Genomic DNA, 865 nt, shown 5'->3' with positions numbered 1-865 from the left:
ATGCTATGTTTGTCTTTAAGTACTTACTACATCAAACAACTGAGATGGAAATATCTCTACTTACTTGAGAATGTCTTGCTAAAGGCTCCTAAATAAATGAGGGTGTTACATCAATACTCCTTTTTTTTCACCTAATTTGGATTTATGGTGATTCATGGTTCGTGGCGACTACCTAGCGAATCACTCAAATTAGTATTAATATTATTAATATTATTATTATTATTATTATTATTATTATTATTATTAGTAATGTTATACTTCATTCTAGTCTCTTTTTTGTTCCCATTTGTTTTGGGCATAAGAATTAAGATATTTGGACCATACGAAACACATGACCTTACATCAAATTGATTTTAGACCACACAAGGAAAGAGAGAACAAAAAGTGACTTGAATGAAAAAGGAAAGGTAGAACAAAAAAAAACTTGGAGGGAGTAATTTATTAATGTTAGTATATATTATTATACATTAATATTATTACTATTATTATATTATAACTATTATTAATTATTATTATTAACTTTTTCAAAATATTATTATTACTTTTATTTTTATTATTATTTCAGTTCAGTTCAGATCCTATCAATTTAGACCAGTTAAGCTCTATTCAGTTCAGTTCAATTCAGCTCAACTCCATTTAGTTCAGCTCAACTAAAAAAAGCCAAAAAGAACAAGGCATAAGTTGGCCAGGATTGCTTTAAGCCAAACCGTTCCGACCCACTCCTCTCTGGCTCGGTTTAGGCGCATATAAGTCAACCTTATAACCCATTTTCCAGCCGGATCGAACTGAACCGAACCGACTCATGGTCAACAACTCACCACAACAAGACACCATCTAAATATCTAATTGATTAGAAACTCCTAGG

The sequence above is a fragment of the Silene latifolia genome, chromosome Y, assembly GCF_048544455.1.
Source record: "Silene latifolia isolate original U9 population chromosome Y, ASM4854445v1, whole genome shotgun sequence".
Lineage (NCBI taxonomy): Eukaryota > Viridiplantae > Streptophyta > Magnoliopsida > Caryophyllales > Caryophyllaceae > Silene > Silene latifolia.
Note: the sequence above shows the minus strand (reverse complement) of the source record.